The sequence below is a fragment of the Quercus lobata genome, chromosome 6, assembly GCF_001633185.2.
Source record: "Quercus lobata isolate SW786 chromosome 6, ValleyOak3.0 Primary Assembly, whole genome shotgun sequence".
NCBI classification, from domain to species: Eukaryota; Viridiplantae; Streptophyta; class Magnoliopsida; order Fagales; family Fagaceae; genus Quercus; species Quercus lobata.
The window spans coordinates 8,227,382-8,247,028 of NC_044909.1; the positions used below are offsets into that span (position 1 = coordinate 8,227,382).

At 33.4% G+C, this 19,647-nt stretch overlaps 3 pseudogenes; all 3 read left to right on the top strand.

The window, feature by feature from the left end:
- Positions 1-2,998: 2,998 nt before the first annotated feature.
- Positions 2,999-6,727, top strand: LOC115949766 (annotated as a pseudogene).
- A 57-nt stretch (positions 6,728-6,784) lies between these two features.
- On the top strand, positions 6,785-13,730 carry LOC115949767 (annotated as a pseudogene).
- Positions 13,731-13,872: 142 nt separating this feature from the next.
- Positions 13,873-19,647, top strand: LOC115950580 (annotated as a pseudogene).

Genomic DNA, 19,647 nt, shown 5'->3' on the forward strand with positions numbered 1-19,647 from the left:
CGGTGGCTGGATCGGAGGGAGTGCTTTCTTTCTTTCTCTCGCTCGTTGGCTGGATCGGCATTTGGCTGAGCTCTCGTTCTTTCTCTCGCTCTCTCTCTCTTTTGCATTCTTTCTCTCGCTCTCTCTCTCTCTTTTGCATGACCCGGAAATGATTTGAAGTGAAAATGAGAGTGTAAAAACATTTCCGGGTCAAAGGAGTAAATTTTGGTCAACAGGAAATGATTTTCCGGAAAATTTCATTTTCCGTTGCTGCCAAACACGCGGGTTTGGGGGAAAATGATTTTCTGAAATCATTTTCCCCCAAAACAAACGCACCCATGCTCCTAAGCTTTTAAATTTTTTTTTTTATATATAAAAAATGAGGTGGTCGATTTTTTTTTTTTTTTTTTTTGAGAAAAAGGATGAAAATTCCATTCATATATGAGGTAAATATGCAAAAACAAAAAATTAATATTTTTTTTATATAAAATATGTGGGTGTTAATTGAGTAAAATTTAAACAAAATTTTAAATTTTTTATTAACAAATATAGGAGGAGGGGGGATTTTTTTAAAAGGCCATAGGGCCCTTTTTCTCGGCCATTTTATATATGAAAATAAATGTATCTTTTTTTTTTCTTTTTCTTTTTCTTTTTTCCATTTTTTGAGAGAGTTTTAATAAAAAGATAAATGTATCTAAATGCACAAGAAAAAAAGAATAGCATGGTGAAAATGAGGAAGCAAAGTGCCAAGGTGTAATTAAAAATTTTGAGTGAAACCATGTATGTGGGATTGAATACAAATTTACCTTGCCATTTTTTATGTTTTACTTTATATTGTATCAATTTTGGTATGTCATGTGTTTATTTTTTTAAATTTTAAAATTCAATTATTTTATAAGGGAAGTAAAAAGAATACATGATAAAGTTGTAAATGGAGTACGATGTGGAATACAATATTTTTTTTTTAAAATAAAGTGAAATACAAAAAGTAATACAAATAATTTGTATTATCATGACTAGTCAATTGTAGAATGAAAATTCTCTATCCAATTTTTCATGTTCCACTTTTTTAAAAAATTTAATTTTTACTCCACTTTATACAATAAACTTGTTGCAGACTATTTTTTCTTTCTTCATAAAATAAACAAAGTATAAAATGAAAAAAAAAAAAAAAAAAAAATCGGATACATATCATTATGCAATTTTTATTTTATTTTTTTTGGTTGAGAAAAATATCATTATACAATTAGTTTAGTATAAAGTAAAACATTTAATATTGAACAAAGTTATAGTTCAATAATAATGACATTTGTTATGGTGTCATATGCATATGATTCAAATCTCAACCCCTCTTTCCCACTATCAATCCATCTGATAAATAAAGAGAAATTGAGAAAAAGGAATAAAAATTGTCTGCCCATAAAAGTTGGACCTATGGCATTTTACAATTGGTGGAGCACAACTTGATATATATATACCATGCTTGCCATATAAAAACTCCTATCCATAACTTCTCAACCCCTTGCATTTAAGTAAACAATTAAAGTAGAATACAAGAAATGAGTCGCTTTTGGAAATCATAATATTGTTTTATTTACTGTAACAAATATTAGACTACATACAGAATTAAATCTCTACCATATAGGCTAGTGCAAAATTTAAATATCTAACAAGGTTGCTATTTTTCTTTATAAGAATTTGATAGTTACAGAAATTATGATTAAAAAGAAAAGCAAAAAATATCACTAAATTGCAATAGAATTATCAATTAATAGGCTATTACTTGGAGGATTTTTGAGCCCATAAATAAACTTGCTTTGAGAGCTTTCTCATTTCCATCAAAAGTCCTGTGTCCTGAAGCTTTAGATAGGTCAGAATATTGTGTTTTCGACTGGGATGGAGGATAGTGACTTCATAGAAGAAAGGTTGTACGTTTTTAGACCCTTTAAAACACAACCAGATTAACCTAGTCAATTAGCCAAGTGATTACTTAGTTAAATTATTCAAATCTAGGTTAACACAAATATATCATATCATTGTAAAGTGTAGAAAATAAATAACACAACGATATGATAACTCAGGAAAACCAAACCAGTAAAAAACTTGGGGAGGATTTAATCTAGCTATCCTCAAGGTAAAACAGATCCACTATGAAAGAATTGAAGTTTATTCAATTAGCCAAGTGATTACTTAGTTAAATTATTCAAATTTAGGTTAACACAAATATATCATATCATTGTAAAGTGCAGAAAATAAATAACACAACAATATGATAACTCAGGAAAACCAAACCAGTAAAAAACTTGGGGAGGATTAAATCTAGCTATCTTCAAGGTAAAACAGATCCACTATGAAAGAATTTAAGTTTACATAATAGCGACTTAGACCACTAACATCCTATTGCTATCTCGAGTAGGAAACTTACTACCACGACCACATGACAGCTCCGAATCCACAGACTACTTTTTTCTTGGATTCACAGCAAGTACAAGCACTCCCGCTTGTGTATCTTTAAGCTCTTTATGCAGCAACCGATCTAATCATCATGTTCTTGACATAATCTTGATTCTTGATAATCCTAAGTATATGTGAAGGCAAATACCTCTAGATCTCACAAGAGATTCACATACACAGCATAAACAACAACTATAAAATGTGGCTAGGGATTTTCCTTTTATACTTAAGGCAAAACATAAAACTCTACACGTCAAACGGGCTTGGGCTAAGTTGGAAAATTTTGCAGAAAAATAATCTACACGAGTTTCGATCGATCGAGTCTAATTCTCTATCAATCGAGTCAGGCAGATTTATACAGTAAATCCTACAGTACACTCGATTCCAACTTTACACATAAACATACTTTGAGTAAGTCTAAAACAAGACTAAACATTTTGATCATGGTTTGCCAACATTACAAAATGAAATTCTAATACATTTAAACTTAAAGTCTTAGAACCTAACAAAGGTCACAAGAAGAAAATAATGTAGAAGAAGAAGAACATGAACATGAAGTTGATCAATGCATGGGACTAACAACGATTTCAAATGTAGAAAACTTTCTAGGAAAAACCTTGTTAGACTTGACTCTTTCAATTTGGAGGCTGATAGATTCACCTCCAATCAAGTCCCTAGATCTTCTCAAGTATTTTATTTCTCTCTCTCAAATTTTATTATTCTTACAATACACTACAAGAAAAAAGACTTAATACAACGAAAAAATTCGTTGCAATAACAATTAATGTCTTTGTAATAAGTGTTATTGCAACGACAAAAAAGTTGATGCAAGTTGTTGTAATAAACTCCAAGGTAATAGATTTATGCAACACTAGATTTTCGTATGAAAATCTCATTGCAATAGGTTTTTTTTAAAAAAAAAAAAAGTAATAAGTTTATGCAACACTAGATTTTCGTTGCAAAATTTCATATATTGCAACGATTTACTTTGAAAATCTCGTTGCAATAGGTTTTTTTTTATTTATTAAAAAAATGTTTTTTTAATTTAAAAATAAATAAATCATTTATTTATTTGAAGTGTTTGAGCGTAGGCCTTGGATTGGGGAAGCATAATGAAGCTAGCATTTCAGAGCATTGGGGTTGTGTATGGTGATTTGGGCACGTCGCCTTTGTATGTGTTACCAGACATTTTTCCTACTGGGGTTAAGCACAATGACGATATACTTGGTGTGTTGTCTCTAATCTTTTACTCACTCATGTTAATTACTTTGATCAAGTATGTTTTCATTGTGTTGACAGCCAATGATAACGGCGATGGTAATTGATAATCTTCTCTCATGCTTAGCAATTTGTTTTAATAGATTAGTTATTGTAGTTCTTGGATTTTCATTTTTATTGCTAGATGATAATTAGAAAGAAATTAATATTTCTGGATGATAACACTTGCACACAAAATAAAAATGACATTGGGTGATGCTATATTAGTGTGTCAATAATAATGCTTTGAACTTTGAATGGTGTTGATATGTTACATATTGAATTGCTATCAAGGAATACATTGTCATCAAACTATTCATTATTTTATAATGGAAATTGTATTGTTGCAAGAGGAACTTTTGCTCTATAGTCTCTCATATGCCGCTATGCCAAGGTCAGCTTGACGCCCAACCAGTAGGCTGAAGACAAAAAAGTGTCTAACTACCGACTAGATGTGCCAAACTGATGGCTAAAGAGAGCATCCTTTATCAAATCTATGCTTGAGAGTAACCAAATACTAAAGTATTTCATCTTGTTCATGACCACACTTGGCACCTCCATGGTGATTGGAGAGATGGCATCCTCACACCATGCATATTAGGTACAATAGAGTGATATGCCTGAGTCCTACTTATCTCTTTATTGTTGGTTAAGATGGTGTAAAAATTAAGCTATTTATTCAATTCATTTAGCTTAGTTACAATTATTTATAACTTCACATTTCATGAACTCTTTGTATCTAATATTCTAAATAATAATTTACACTATGATTTCCTCCTTGGTGTAATATTGTCAGCAATGGGGGGGAGTTAAGGAAGCTACTAGTGCGCTTACTGATAATACGATCATGTGGATTTCAGTAGGAATCTTGATTATTTAGTTCCAAGTTAAGAGATTTGGGATAGATAAAATTGGCTAAAGTTTTGCTCCAGTACTAACAATTTGGTTTCTTTTCATCGGAACTATTGGCATGTACAACTTTGTGAAACATGATTCAGGGGTTATCAAGGCAATCAATCCAATGTATATTGTTGACTATTTCATTAGGAATAAGAAGAATGCATGGATTTCTCTTGGAGGCGTCATCCTATGCCTAACAGGTGTGTATCATAATCTCATCTCATTGTTTAAGCACTTTGAATGTACAGAAATGAGATGTAGCGATGGACTTAGGCTATTGCATAGCTACTATCTTAGGTTTCAGCTTTAGAAACATTCAATTTACGGTAGAGATTGGAATTATTTCTAAAATCATAGTAAATTTTGAATAGAAAAAATCCTTGATGATCTAAGCACGATGCTCCTAGTAAAATGGTTAAGTTTAGCTTCATTATCAATCCATCTCAAATCTCTGATTGCGCTTTCACTGCAAATAATGGTTTCCTTTATTAAGAACATGCTTTGAATTTTCTACAAATGTCTTGTCCAAGACTATGAACTTACTTTGAATAGTCCTAACAGATGATTGTTGTCTTAAGTATTGTTTGAAGTTTCATAAACCAATAAATTTATGGAAATATGCAAAACAGACTCATTGGAGGTTTAAGTTAAGTTCAAACAGGTCTCTTTGCACTTTTAAATTAATGTTATTGACTACTGAGGAACATTGGTCTCATTGTCACAATTGACAGAAGTGATGAAGGGATCAATTTTGTCATTCTTGATATCTTAAGAACCAACAGCACTAAACCAAGAGTATAATGGATCCGTTTGAAATTTGCCTAAACCTCATGCTCTTTTTTACTATTGTAAACTAAAAAAATATTAGTTTTGCTTATTTGTTTAGGATTAATCCTATAGCTGCTACTTATGTGGTGAACTTGGTCAAACAATGTCAGGTTCTGAAGCATTGTTTGCAGATCTTGGTCACTTCAGTGTTCATTCAATTTTGATAAGCTCATGCACTATAGTTTTTCCCTCGATTGTTCTTGCCTACTTTGGTCAAGCTTCATATCTCCGGAAACACAATTAGGATGCTAGCAATGCCTTCTATAGTTCTGTTCCAAGTACGTTTACTATTCCTTATAATATGGTTTTTTTTCCTCTTGCTATCATTGATATTGAGGTGGTATCTTTGTTTTCATGACTCTCTCTTATGCAGAACCACTGTACTGGCCAATGTTTATTGTGGCTATAATGGCAGCCATCATTGCTAGTCAGTCGTTAATCTCCGCTTCTTTCTCCATCATCCAACAATCTTTGGCCCTTGGGTGTTTCCCACGGGTTAAGGTAGTGCACACATCTACTAAATACAAAGGGCAAGTTTATGTACCAGAGATCAACACCCTTCTAATGTTGGCTTGTGTGGGTGTCACTCTTGGCTTCAAAAATACATTGAAGATAGGGAACGCTTATGGTAAATCACCTCAAACTTTTCTTTATTTTTTAATATAATTTTAAAATTCTAAGAGGTAGTAAAAGACAATTGTACAATTTTTTGGATTTATTTGGATGTTGATATAAATTAAGACTTGTCAAAACTCAAAAGCCATAAAAATATTAAGAGTCTTGTGGCTTAGCGTCATGCATTACCTGGAGAGAACCTTATTCAAAATCCTCTTCCCATGATGATGATGATGTTTCAAAGCAATGAAGAGTCCTAAAATGAAGTTAAAGTAGTCAAAAAAATGTCTTTTGTGCTTGTTTATGAGAGTTTATTTTCATTGACTTTTTAGGTTCTAAAATTAAGTTAGGAAAAAGTTGCTTCACAACGTTGTACATAAGCTAAATAAACATAATAAACAACTTAATTCCATCATACAGTTCATTCAAACGAACACTTAAAGTTGTATTCTTTGTATCAATATGTTATTTTACTATGTTGTGTTGTGAAGAATGAAAACATTTTCTGTTAACTTCCTTTTGAATTCTACATGTGCAAGTCTTTCCAACTTTTTTTCTTGATATTCTTTCAATAGGAATTGCAGTGGCATTTGTATTTACAATCACATCTTCGTTTTTTCTCCTTGTGATGGTCATGATATGGAAGACAAACATCTACTTGATCATCATGTTTCAAATACCATGTAGTGTTTGATGCCACTGCAGCCACTGTAGTTCTTAAATAGGTGTTATTGCAACGACCAAAAAGTCGATGCAAGCTGTTGTAATAAACTTCAAGGTAATAGATTTATGCTACACTAGATTTTTGTTGCAATAAATTCCATATATTGCAACAATTTATATATTGCAACCATTTACTTTGAAAATCTCATTGCAATAGATTATTTTTTTATTAAAAAAAAAATAGGTTTATGCAACACTAGATTTTCGTTTCAAAATTCCATATATTGCAACGATTTACTTTGAAAATCTCATTGCAATAGGTAATTTTTTTTATTAAAAAATGTTTTTTTTTTAATTTAAAAATAAATAAATCACTTTTTAAATTTAAAAACAAATAAATCACTTTTTAAATAATAATTTTTTATTAACCTGTTTTGCAATTCAAACACCATATTTAGGTACTATACTAACAAATTAAAGATATACATAAAAGATGAAAAATTCGAAATACTTCATTTCAATACATATGTCAAAAAACACAAATATATACACAGCTTGTTGAATTTATATTCAAACACATAGTTGAGTGGCATTGTGTTGTTTGGATTATGAAACCAAGAACCAATTAAAATTATGTGTGGAAACCGTGTGTGTGACCCTAGTAATTCAGTGTGGCTTATCACAAACGTACTACTTGATATCATCATGCAAGCCATAAATATAAACTTCTATCTATAACCAGGCCTTTCTTGTCAGTCCCTTCCACGAAGTAAAGCAAATACAACTAAAAGAAATAGGATTAGCCTTAAATGTAAATAAAAAAAATAAAAAATAAAATACGAAATTCAATCCTCTACATTAGAGAGAAAAAAAAAACTATTAATTATTCTTTTGTAATTTTTGAAATTATTTGATTGTAATATTTATCCTTCCATTTAGATAGTTGATGCGTGTTCAAAAGTAGATTTTTTAGGCAAAGATTACTAGTAGTAGTAGGACTAGAAGTCTAGGACTTACCAGTTACTAGTAGGATATATATTTAAGCTTTCAACGGTATAGAGATTTTAATTTAAAAAATTTTTTTTTTTTTTTGATGGAAACTAATCGGCAATTAGAGCCTATAAATTACCTTGCTTAATTAAGGGCTTTCTCATTTCAATTTTAACTCCTGAGTTTAGATAGGTCATAAGATTGTAAGTTTGAGTGAGATGGAGGGTGTTGATGCTAAAGAAGAAGAAAGCTCACAAGAAAAAAATCATGTAAAGTTGTAATTTACAACTATATTTTATGTTGGCTTTATTCCATGACAATAAGTGTTGTAATTGTTTTAATTTTGTTTCTTGTATTTTGTGGGATTTTATTGTATTGAGTTTAGTATTAAGTTGGTGAAGAATCAAGCTTAAATGAAGAATCAGTGGATTTTGCGAGAAGCTCGCGAGAAGCTAACCCGCGAAAGAGCCAAGTGAGGAGCATATGATTGGAAGTTGAAGAGTCATGCCAGGCTGTCGTTTTCGCGAGTGTCTCACGGGTAAGGCTTTCCAGCGAGATAGTCACGAAACTTTTTGCCTGGAGGTTTTTTAAGTGTGACTTGCTTACCCTTCACCTATGCTATATACACCCTCATTACCCACAAATGTAAAAGAGGCCATTCAGAAAGAAAAACCCTAGATAAGTTTTCTACAACACACACACCCATCTTTTTAAGAGAGAGCTACTCATCCTTAGTGAGAAATCATTGTAACCTCTTCTCCATCCCTTTCCCATTGTCATACCTTGAGAGGAGATTTGTACCCAAATACAACCCACACCTATTCAGAGTGTAGAGAGTGTTTTGGAGTTTGGGAAGCTTTGGGGAATTGCCAAAAGAAGCCGGTGAGGCTTGGCGGATGCAATCGGGTGGATTTCAGGATTCGGAGAGCTAAACAAGACACGGTTTTGAGAAGCCTTATTAGAGTAGGAGTTTGGAGGGCTTAGGTACATCGGGTAGATTAGGCTTGGAGGGTCTCTTGCTAACCCATGTAAACCAACTAATTGTCTAGTAGATTGATTACCGCTTAGAGGGCGACGGAAAGGTTTTTCGCCGAGTTCTTCGGTTTCCTCTTCGATAACACATCGGCATGTTATCTTGTGTTTGCATTCTCTCATCCCATACTCTTGTGCTTTACTTTTAATGTTTGTTGTTCATGTTTATGCACTAGAGTAGTATCAGTTTATTGCGCTTCATTTACTCTTGTTTCCGCACTTAAATAAGTTAGAGTAAAAGCAATTTAGCCGTAATTTTAATTGGGAGTGTAAACAGCTCTTATGTTTTTAACACATTTTCGAGCTTTCAAATCATGTAGAAGAAAAAAAATCATGTTGAAGAAAAAGAACAAGAACATGAAGTTGATCAACCTGGGATTTACAATGGTCTCAAATGTAAAAAACTCTCTTGGAAAAATATTGTTAGATTTGATTCTTTTGATTTGGAGGCTGACAGATTCACCACCAATCAAGCCCCTAGATCTTCTCAAGTATTATTTTTTGTTTTCTCTTTTTAACTTTTCGTTTATCTTGTTATTCTTATGATATATATAGCCTATTCTAAAAATTATAGGAATAATATAATTTTAGATAAGCAATAAACTAATAAGTTAATCTAGAAAAAAAAAAAAAAAAAAAAAAAAAAAAAAAAAAAAAAACTAATCCAATTATTATTGTTGTTATTATTTCGTTTCAAATATGATATTTGAAGTGTTTGAGTGCAGGCCTTGGATTGTGGAAGCATAATGAAGCTATTTCAAAGCATTGGGGTTGTGTATGGTGATTTGGCCACGTCTCTTTTGTGAAAGTTTTGCGAAAGCAATATAAAACAAAAATTTATATCTTCATTTAAAAATCGTTGTAACGCACAACCATGGATTCTAAATAGAACAAAATTACGTACCTCTCTTAGCAACCCAAGCTTGCTACCTCCTAAGGTATTCACGTCTCTCCCTTTGTTTGTTTTTTAGTTTTCAAAAGACTGCAGTATCACTTAGTAGTTCTGATGGCCAACAATTGATATGATATTTTAAAATCTTATTTTTTATTTAAGACTTCTAAAACCCAAGAGAGAGATTGGATGTGGGATCCTTAGGGATCCTAATCTTTAGCTATTGGATTCATCAATAACTTTTTGAACGTTATTGACTTATTTTGAAACTCTTTCAAAATTATTCCTTAATTTTCTCAACCATATCAAAAAAATATTTGAACTTCTACAGATTGCAATAATATCCATCAACACATTGTGATTGACCCCTAAAGATTAGAGAATTACAAATGAGGTCCCATTACTTACAATTTTATATCTATGTCCTTCCATCATACTATATTCCCACAAGCCACTAGGACTAGATTAATATCATTGTCATGTCCCTAGCTTATGTAACCCTTAATTTCTTGATTTCATAATTTCTATTGGACTCCAAAATATTTTTGAAAAACTCTTTAAATATATATATATATATATATATACAATATTATATATATGAAAAACATTTTTAAAAAATGTCACCGGTAGGTTTTGTTTTGAGTCCAACTTCAATATGAAAATCAACTAATTATATTATCTTCTTTAGAGACTAGTGGATTCATTGTTGAGCATTTATATATTTTACTCATTACACACATAATCCAACATGTCTATATATAGCCTTTAAAATTAGCATCACCAGTTGACATTGTCAAATTTATGTGCATAATAAATAAATATACACAAACACCTCATGTTTGAGGACAATAGAAAAATTGTAATAGAACAACCTTTTAATTAACAATGATCACTCCATAAGGTGTCCTTGATCGGATCCAATTCAGTGTATGTACTTGTTATATTACACCCACTTGTCTGCTTAAAGTCACTACCTCAACGATGGAGTAAATCATCTTATCATATAGCAGCACAACAAGTGCAAGCTTCAATGGTAATATTCAATTAATATCCATAGCCTAAACAATTTAATAATCTATGAAAAATAATTACTCCCTGTCTTTGATTCCTTAACCATTAACATGATTTTTCTACAGAGATGATATCACATGCCACATTTAAACAATGAAATATACCTACAAAAATTATGAATGTGAAAATAAAATTTTATTATCAAATAAAAATGTATAGTATTGTTTTTGAAGGCACATAATTCTAACACTTTGTATGTGTTACTGGGCATTTTTCCTACTGGGGTTAAGCACAATGACAATATACTTGGTGTGCTGTCTCTAATTTTTTACTCACTCATGTTAATTACTTTGATCAAGTACGTTTTCATTGTGCTGACAGCCAATGATAATGGCAATGGTAATTGATAATCTTCTCTCATGCTTAGCAATTTGTTTTAATAGATTAGTTATTGTAGTTCTTGGATTCTCATTTTTATTGCTAGATGATAATTAGAAAGAAATTAATATGTCTTGATGATAACACTTGCATACAAAATAAAAATGACATTGGGTGATGCTATATCAGTGTGTCAATAATAATGCTTTGAACTTAGAATGGTGTTGATTTGTTATATATTGAATTGCTAGCAAGGAATGCATTGTCATCAAACTATTCATTTTTTTATAATGGAAATTGTATTGTTGCAGGAGGAACTTTTGCTCTATATTCTCTCATATGCCGCTATGCCAAGGTCAACTAGACGCTCAAAAAGCAGGCTGAAGACAAATAAATGTCTAACTACCGACTAGATGTGCCAAACCGACAGCTCAAGAGAGCATCCTTTATCAAATCTATACTTGAGAGTAACCAAATACTAAAGTATTTCATCTTGTTCATGACCATGCTTGGTACCTCCATGGTGATTGGAGATGGCATCCTCACACCATGCATATCAGGTACAATAGAGTGATATTCCTAAGTCCTACTTATTTCTTTACTGTTGGTTAAGATGGTGTACAAATTAAGCTGTTTATTCAATTTATTTAGCTTAGTTACAATTATTTATAACTTTACATTTTATGAACTCTTTCTATCTAATATTCTGAATAATAATTTACATTATGATTTCCTCCTTGGTGTAGTATTGTCAGTAGTGGGGGGAGTTAAGGAAGCTACTACTATGCTTACTGATAATACAATCATGTGGATTTCAATAGGAATCTTGATTATTTTGTTCCAAGTTCAGAGATTTGGGACAGATAAATAGGCTATAGTTTTTCTCCAGTACTAACAATTTGGTTTCTTTTCATTGGAACTATTGGCATGTACAACTTTGTGAAGCATGATCCAGGGGTTATCGAGGCAGTCAATCCAATGTATATTGTTGAATATCTCACTAGGAATAAGAAGAATGCATGGATTTCTCTTGGAGGCGTCATCCTATGCCTAACAGGTGTGTATCATAATCTCATCTCATTGTTTGAGCACTTTGAAATTTGAATGTATAGAAATGAGATGTAGTGATGGACTTGGGCTGTTGCATATCTACTGTCTCAGGTTTCAGGTTTAGAAACATACGACTTACAGTAGTGATTGGAATTATTTCTAAAATCGTAGTAAATTTTGATAAGAAAAAATCCTTGATGATTTAAGCGCAATGCTCCCAGTAAAATGAATAAGTGCAGCTTCATTATCATTCCATCTCAAATCTCAAACTATCCCTGATTGAGCTTTTGCTGCAAATAATGGTTGCCTTTATTAATTAAGAACATGCTTTGAATTTTCCATAAGTGTCTTGTCCAAGCCTAGAACTTACTTTGAATAGTCCTACCAGATGATTATGGTCTTAAATATCGTTTGAATTTTCATAATCCAATAAATTTATGGAAATATGCAAAACAGACTCATTGGAGGTTTAAGTTAAGTTCAAACAAGTCTCTTTGCACTTTTAATTTAGTGTTATTGACTACTAAGGAACATTAGTCTCATTGTCACAATTGACAAAATTGATGAAGGGATCAATTTTTTTGTCATTTTTGATATCTTAAGAATCAATAACACTAAACCAAGAGTACAATAGATCTATTTAAAATTTGCCTACCAAGTAGGTATTATAGCATGTTGATTTCACATTAGAAGAATCTTTTGAAATAATTTTTCTTTTAATTTACCTATTGGTTTTTCCAAGCTTTCTTTTCTTAACCTCATGTTCTTTTTTATTGTTGTAAACTAAAACAATATTAGTTTTACTTATTTGTTTAGGACTAATCCTATAGTTGCTAATTATGTGGTGAACTTGATCGAACAATGTTAGGTTCTGAAGCATTGTTTGCAGATCTTGGTCACTTCAATGTTCGTTCAATTCAGATAAGCTCATGCACTATAGTTTTTCCCTCGATTGTTCTTGCCTACTTTGGTCAAGCTTCATATCTCCGGAAACACAATTAGGATGCTAGCAATGCCTTCTATAGTTCTGTTCCAAGTACGTTTACTATTCCTTATAATATGGTTTTTTTTCCTCTTGCTATCATTGATATTGAGGTGGTATCTTTGTTTTCATGACTCTCTCTTATGCAGAACCACTGTACTGGCCAATGTTTATTGTGGTTGTAATGACAGCCATCATTGCTAGTCAGTCGTTAATCTCAACTTCTTTCTCCATCATCCAACAATCTTTGGCCCTTGGGTGTTTCCCACGGGTTAAGGTAGTGCACACATCTACTAAATACAAAGGGCAAGTTTATGTACCAGAGATCAACACCCTTCTCATTCTGGCTTGTGTGGGTGTCACTCTTGGCTTCAAAAATACATTGAAGATAGGGAACGCTTATGGTAAATCACCTCAAACTTTTCTTTATTTTTTAATATAATTTTAGAATTCTGAGGGGTAATCTATTATAGTAAGAATTGTCCTTATCAATCATCTTTCACATGTTCATCTTTTAGCTGCTCATAGAATTATAATTCATGATACCGTGAGAGCCAGTTTATCATTAATAATCATTTTGTTACTCCCTGATTTTATCTAGTATCTTTTGAAACTGACCACTAGTTCAACTTTGACTGCTTGGCTTGTAAGCTGCTAACTTTACCTTCATTTTGTTGAGCAGGTGCTGTTTCGTTCTAAATATTCCAAGTAAGGTAGCTGACAATTGGAACAGCATATTGGAGTTGATAAACTGGAGGTAAGGACAGGCTGGAATGGAAATAAAAATAAGCATGAGGATGCTGCATTAAAAAACAATGTAGAAGCAGAGAAAAGCTTTTCCATGATTAATGATCAAGATAATAAAGGAGAGAAGAATACCAACACTATTTCATTTCTCAAGCTGTTCTCATTTGCGGATTCCACTAATGTTCTCTTGATAATCGTTGGCACAATAGGTGCCATTGGGAATGGGCTAGGTATGCCTATGTTGACAATAATCGCTGGGGAGATGATTAATGGTTCATGAAGTTTCCAAGGTAAAAATTTGATCCAAAAGCTTAATTTATGATGTCAATTTCAATCTTTATCACTAGCAAGTGTAGTTGAACATTTTGTTTTATTCTTTACTTCTTTTTGACGTAACAGTTAAAAAGTCCCGTCTAAATTCTATTAATGTTATCATCTAGTTCTTCAATTGAAAATTTATCTTGATTTTAAAGATGTATGTGAACCCTTCCTTTTCCTTTCTGATATGCTATTATTGATAGAAGGTGACATTTAGTTCCCATGTATTGTTTTAGGTTTGTGTAAAACTTCCCTACATGGCAGCAGGGATAGGTGTTGTAGGATTCCTCCGTAAGTACATTCCATGATCAAAATCACTGCAGTTTTAACACATAAAACAAAACTGTTCATCTATCAGGCATTGAGAAATGATACACTTGTCTTTGTTCTTGTTAGAGGTGGCTTGTTGGATGGTCACAGGGGAGCGATAGGCTGCACGAATAAGGGGTTTGTATTTGAAGACAATTTTGAGACATGATGTTGATTTCTTTGATACGGAAACAAACACTGGAGAGGTTGTTGGGAGAATGTCAGGTGACACTGTTCTCATACAAGATGCCACGGGTGAGAAGGTACTATACTGTTGCATCAACAACATTAAAATTCACAACTGGCCAAAATTCAGCCTGAGTTATATTCATACTATGCATCTAAATGTGTTCCTAGCGATAAAAGAGTATGTTTGCTTGTACAGGTTGGGAAATTTTTGCAGCTAGTATCAACATTCATTGGGGGATTTTTTTTGTAGCATTTTTCAAAGGGTGGCTTCTTACCCTTGTCCTGCTATCCTCAATTCCCCTTCTTGCAGCATTTGGTGGTCTTATGTCCATCATCATATCCAAGACAGCATCCCGTGGACAAAATGCTTATGCAAATGCATCAAACATAGTTGAACAAACAATTGGCTCAATAAGAACAGTATGTCATGTTGTCAAACTATCTACATGCCTGAGAAAACATGTAATTTAGCTCTCAGTACAGTGTGTTTTACATTGCTGGTTTTCCTAGCGAATATATGATTTCCACCATTTGGTTCTGTTCTAGGTTGCATCATTTACTTGGGAGAAGCAAGCTATAAATAATTACGAAAAGCACCTTATAACTGCTTACAAATCTAGTGTTCACGAAGGTTTGGCATCTGGATTAGGTCTTGCCACTTTTATGTTAGTCATGTTCAACAGCTATGGTTTGGCTATATGGTATGGATCAAAATTGATACTGAACAGAGAGTACAATGGGGGTGATTGCGGCTATATTAATTGGATCTATGTAAATTGCAATTTGAAATTTTTTAGCTTCCAATTGTATGTAAACGTGCTACTAAAGACATAATGCTTCATGTGGAAAATTTCATCTATTTTCTTCCCTAGTTAAGGTGGAAACATGCACGCTCATAAACTTATGTAAAGAGGTATCAGTAACGTTTTTGGATGTTTTAGGTCCCTAGGCGAGGCATCTCCCTGCATGAGCGCCTTTGTTGCTGGTAAAGCTGCGGCTTATAAGATGTTTGAGACTATCAAGAGGAGGCCAGATATAGATTCTTATAACTAGGGAAAAAATTTTGGATGATATTTGTCGAGATATAGAGTTTAGAGACGTTTATTTCAGTTATCCAGCTAGAACAAATGAGCCAATATTCAGTGGATTCTCTCTTTATATTCCTAGTGGCACAACTACAGCTTTGGTTGGACAAAGTGGAAGTGAAAAATCAACAGTGATTAGTCTAATTGAGAGATTCTATGACCCACCGGCTGGTGAAGTTCTCATAGATGGCATTAATTTGAAAGACCTCCAGCTTAAATGGATTGGGGAGAAAATTGGTCTTGTTAGCCAAGAACCTGTTTTGTTTTCATCCAGCATTAAGGATAATATTGCATATGGAAAAGTTGGAGCAACGTATGAAGAGGTCAAAACTGCATCTAAACTCGCAAATGCTTTTAAATTTATTGATAAATTTGCCTCAGGTTTTGTCTTATCCTCCATTCATTGGAATATAAGAGGCTATTTTCTCCTTTATCACCACAGAAATTGTTAATTTACTTTCTAATTTGAATTTGACTTCCAGGGACTAGATACTCTGGTTAGTGAGCGTGGAACACAACTGTCTGTTGGGCAGAAGCAAAGAATTGCCATTGCAAGAGCAATTCTGAAAGACCCAAGAATCTTACTTCTAGATGAAGCTACAAGTGCACTTGATGCAAAGTCTGAGAGGGTAGTGCAGGAAGCATTGGACAGGATTATGCTCAACCGAACAACTGTCATTGTTGCCCACCATTTGAGCATGGTGAGGAATGCTGATACAATTGCAGTCATTCACAAGGGGGAGATGATTGAGAAAGGTATCTGACTCTTTTCTTCATAGCCTAAATATGTTATTTTTGCAAATTGTCCCACATTATGTGAACAGTTAAATCAGCAATTTTCATTAAACATATCCATCATTTTGCATAATTTCAGCAACTTTTCGATTTACTGGTCTATATTTTGGATGCTAAATGAAAGTCCCAATTTACAAAAGGAAAAAGATAGTGCCTTCCAACACTTATTGCCACTCAAATTTGTATTAAAATCTTCCATTTGAATTTCTGATCAACTCTCAAACCTTGGATTACTCCAGAATGGGTGACTCATATCACCTAAAAATTTATTTGTCATTCTATTAGGCTCACACTCAGAACTAATCAAGGATCCTAGTGGAGCATACTCTCAGCTTATACGCTTGCAAGAAGTAAATAAGGATTCAAAAGAAGGTGCAGATGACCAAAACAGATATGAAATTTCTACTGAATCTTTTAGACAGTCAAGTCTTAGGAACATTCAAAGAATTTCATTCCAACAAAGCTCAAATCGAGCATCTTTAGAAGGAAGCAGCCGCCATTCTTTCTCAGTCACAGCATTTGGTTTGCCAACAGAAGTTACCATCCCTAATAAACGACCGGCAGAAATAGAAGAAAACTATCCCAAGGTCCCAATCAGCCGCATTGCCTACCTCAACAAGCCAGAGATTCCTGTACTTCTTCTTGGGACTATAGCTGCAATTATCACCGGCTTAATACTTCTATATTTAGTATACTGCTTGCCAGGGCAATCAAATCATTTTATGAACCACCTCCTAAACTGAAAAAGGATTTAAATTTTTGGTCACTAATGTTTGTGGCCCTTGGTGTGGTATCATTTCTGGTAATTCCAGCAAGGGGGTACCTTTTCGCTGTGGCTGGGTGTAAGTTAATAGCACGTATTAGATTGATGTGTTTTGAGAAGCTGGTTCACATGGGGATTGATTGGTTTGATGAGCCTGTGCACTCAAGTGGCTCAATTGGTGCTAGGCTCTCAGTAGATGCAGCAACAGTGCGTGCCCTTGTTGGAGATGCACTTGGTCAAATGGTTCATGTTATTGCTTCATCAGCTGCAGGTTTGGTCATTGCATTTATTGCAAGTTGGCAGTTGGCATTTATTATCCTTGCATTGATTCCTCTCATCAGAGTCAATGGATACATTCAAATAAAGTTCGTGAAAGGATTCAGTGCAGATGCTAAGGTTTGCTCTAAAACTAACAACCTCATGTTTTTTCCTTTTCAGCTCTAAAACTATACATTATGATTGTCATGAGAAAACGAAGTAAAATTCTGTTATTTATTGGAGAAAATGGACGCAACCATTTAATCATAATTGGAGCCTGTTTGGTTAAACATACAACAACAGTTTTGTGTGTTTAGAAAAAAAAAAAAAAACAAATAAACAAACAAACAAACAAACAAACAAAAAAACAAACAAACAAACAAAAGAAGATGAGTGTCACGCAAAGAACAACCTGCTACTCTGAGTTGCCACTTTAAACACAACTAATTAATTTCACAAGTAATATGGTTGCATAAAATTATTCATTACTTGTAGTTGATGTAAATCTATCTGGTTGCAGTTGATGTATGAGGAAGCAAGCCAAGTTGCTAATGATGCAGTTGGAAGTATAAGAACAATTGCTTCTTTCTGTGCTGAAGGCAAGGTGATGGGGCTGTACAAAAGCAAATGTGAAGGCCCAAGGAAGGCCGGGATAAGGCAAGGCTTGATCACTGGAATTGGATTTGGGACTTCTTTTGGATTGTTGTTTCTTGTCTATGCTACAAGTTTCTATGCAGTAGCTTGTCTCGTTCAGGCTAGGAAAGCAACATTCTCAGATGTTTTTCAAGTAAAAACTCCTCCTAAATAACTATATTTGACAAGCTTTTCAAAAGTTCTATATACTAAACAAATAATATTCAAACAAGACTGTTTCACACCAAATTACCTTATCTCAAGATGGATATTTGGCTTGCAGGTTTTCTTTGCTTTGAACATGGCAGCTATGGGAATTTCACAAACAAGCTCCTTCGGTCCAGATACTAGCAAAGCCAAGAATGCTTCTGGTTCCATATTTGCAATAGTAGAACAACAGTCAAAGATAAACCCAAGTAATGAGTCTGGGATGACATTGGAGAATCTGAAGGGAGAAATTGAGCTTTTTCATGTAAGCTTCAAATATCCATGTAGGCCAGATATTCAGATTTTTCAAGATCTTAGCTTGACAATTCATTCTGGCAAGGTAAAGTTGCATCACTAATTACCAGAAACTAGCACAAGATGTAATCACAAAAGTTAATCTTGCTTACCATTATACAAACTAATCATATTGGTATACTATATATTTTCTTTTTCTTTTTTCCAGACAATTGCTCTAGTTGGAGAAAGTGGGAGTGGGAAATCCACAGTGATAGCATTATTGCAAAGGTTTTATGATCCCGATTCTGGTCATATTACACTTGATGGAGTTGAAATTCAGGAATTTCAAGTGAAGTGGTTGAGGCAACAAATGGGTCTTGTGAGTTAAGAACCAGTTTTATTTAATGAAACTATTCGAGCCAGTATTTTATATGGAAAGGGAGGAAATGCAACTGAGGCAGATATCATAGCTACAGCAGAGTTAGCAAATGCTCACAGGTTCATTAGTGTCTTACAACAGGTTAGATCAAAGCAAAGCATTTCCCCATATTTGTTTCATTGTCATTTCTAATGTTACAAGTGATTAAGTTAATTAACAAACTATAGAATTGAAGAGGATAACATCATTTTGACTTCTACAACTATTGGTAGTTAATTTTAATGTACAAATAGCAGATTATAATTTCTTTTTCCATCATTCTTACAATGCAAAATGCAGGGTTACGATACAATAGTACGAGAACATGGAGTTCAATTGTCTGGTGGACAGAAGCAACGGGTAGCCATTGCACGTGCTATTATTGAAAGTCCAAAGATATTATTACTAGATGAAGCTACCAATGCACTAGATGCTGAGTCTGAGAAGGTGGTCCAAGATGCATTAGATCGAATTATAGTTAACCGGACTACAGTTGTGGTTGCACATCGATTATCCACAATCAGGAATGCATATGTAATCGCAGTGGTTAAAAATGGACTTATTGTAGAGAAAGGAAAGCATGACAATTTTATTAGAATCAAGGATGGCTTCTATGCCTCCTTGGTGGCGCTGCACACAAGTGCTTCAACTGCTTGA